Raw genomic sequence first — 2098 nt, forward strand, 5'->3', positions numbered from 1 at the left:
AATTTGAAAAACACAAAGCAAAAAGCACACGGTTGTAGTGCATTAGCAGTGGAGAAACTAAAGACGCTGGAAAAAAGAAGAAGAAGAAGGAGAATAAAGAAGTTGCAGTGGCAGCTACAATGGAGAGGAATGGGATCTAAATTAGAAAAGGGTATAGAAGGGAAAAAAATGAAAGATTTGGAGCATAGATCTTAGTTATTAGGCACCAAGTCAATGAGTCACAGACCCATTTTTCTCATCTTCTTCTTCCTTTTCTTTTTCTTTTTTCTTCTTGTTTGTACCGGTCCAAAACATCTTTACCGGCCGAAACAGTCGGATTTCGCCAATACGGCTGGTACGAGGCCAGTATGGCCGGTATTTTTTTCCGGTACGAAACAAGGGGTGTACCTGTACCGATGCACTAGCCGGAACAGTATATACTGGCCGGTACGATACAAAATTGACTTCCATGTCTCCAATAGATGCTCTATCTCTACTTTTTGAAGAAAAAAGTTCACTGTTCACGCTCCAACAGCATCTCTAAACACAAAACTTTTCCAAATTTTTTTGAAGTTGCTACAGTAGTTCTCTTATTTTAGAGAACACTGTAGCAACTCCAAATCAATTTTTCTGCTTAAAAAATTCATACATCTCAATTAAAAAAAAATATTCTTTCTCTCTCCTCTCATAGCTACAAACACAACAATCTTTCTCTCAAACATCTCTAAACTCAAGCATAATCAGATTATCAGAATACAAACTCAAAAACACAATTTTAAAGTTAATCAAATCATAACAATAACAGCAGCAAAAAAAAAAAAAAAAAGACAGAAGCCAAAAGCCATCTGACCCATCTGGACTACGTTAGGGATGAAGATGAGTGATGGCAATGATCCATCTCTCTTGTTCTTTCTCTCTATACCTCTTTTCTTTCTTTTCTTATCATAGAGAGCTAGTGAATGTTCTGGAATCAAGTAAGAGAGAGAGAGAGAGAGAGAGAGCTCGCTAGAATGTTCTTGAATGTGAGGGAGAAAAAGAAAATAAAAGAAGGGGTGGGAGAGGGGGGGGGGTAGAGATAGCCTGGACACGTGTGTGGAGGAGAAAAACAAGAAAAAAGAAATGAAAATGTATGGATGAGAATGAATTGAAAGAAAGGAAAAATAATATAAAAAATAAAAAATCTTAATTGAGAAATACTACCACAATATTTTCACAATAAATTTTAAATAATAGATTGTTATTAGTTAATATTGGTGAGTAAAAAAATAATTTCAACGGTGGGTTCAAATTAGAACTAGTAACAATTTTTCACATAAGATTTTGATGTGATTCTTGTGAAAGTATTGTGAAAAATGTTGTGAATATAACACTTTTCATTGAAAAATATAATTGTTGGGAATGAATATAGGAAGAATACATGATGATAAAAAAAGAAGAAATAATGAATGAAGAAATAATATTTAAATGAGATAGAGAATCTGTTGGAAAGTGTATTTAAAAAAGTGGGTAGTTAAAAGGTAAAAGTTACTGTTCATTCTCCAAACAGTACAAAAATTTAGAGAATATGCTGGAGATGCTCTAAGTCTACAAAGACTCTATTATCATAAGCCTCTACCAGTGTGTGATCGATCATCGGCCACTGCCACCCAAAAAGGCATTTTAGCACAAACATAATAATTTCATTTCTTATAGGTGTATTTATCCAAGAAAATAAAGAGACAGAGTTCAAACTTCTAGTTTTAAATTTAATGACTTGAATTTTTTTTTTCCTGTCTAATATATGGATTTGGAATCATTAATGATCAATTAAACTATATTTATTCAACCAAGAAAAAAAATGGAAAAAAATGGACAAGATGAAAGAGATGTGAGAGTGCACTTACAGTAAGAGCATTAGCATCAGTATGTGTAAAAGTTTCCTTCTATTTTATAATAAAATCTTACTTTTTTTTATTTTACACGATCAATTTGTAAAAACACTCACATCAGATTATCTATAATACACCCTATTTTATTAAAATAATACTTTTTCACATTTTTTTTTATTTCCCTTACCCATACACGGCCCCACCACCTTACCTCACTTCTCTAAAACACTCTCTCTCTTTCTTTTTCTCCT

The sequence above is a fragment of the Quercus lobata genome, chromosome 10, assembly GCF_001633185.2.
Source record: "Quercus lobata isolate SW786 chromosome 10, ValleyOak3.0 Primary Assembly, whole genome shotgun sequence".
Taxonomy (NCBI): domain Eukaryota; kingdom Viridiplantae; phylum Streptophyta; class Magnoliopsida; order Fagales; family Fagaceae; genus Quercus; species Quercus lobata.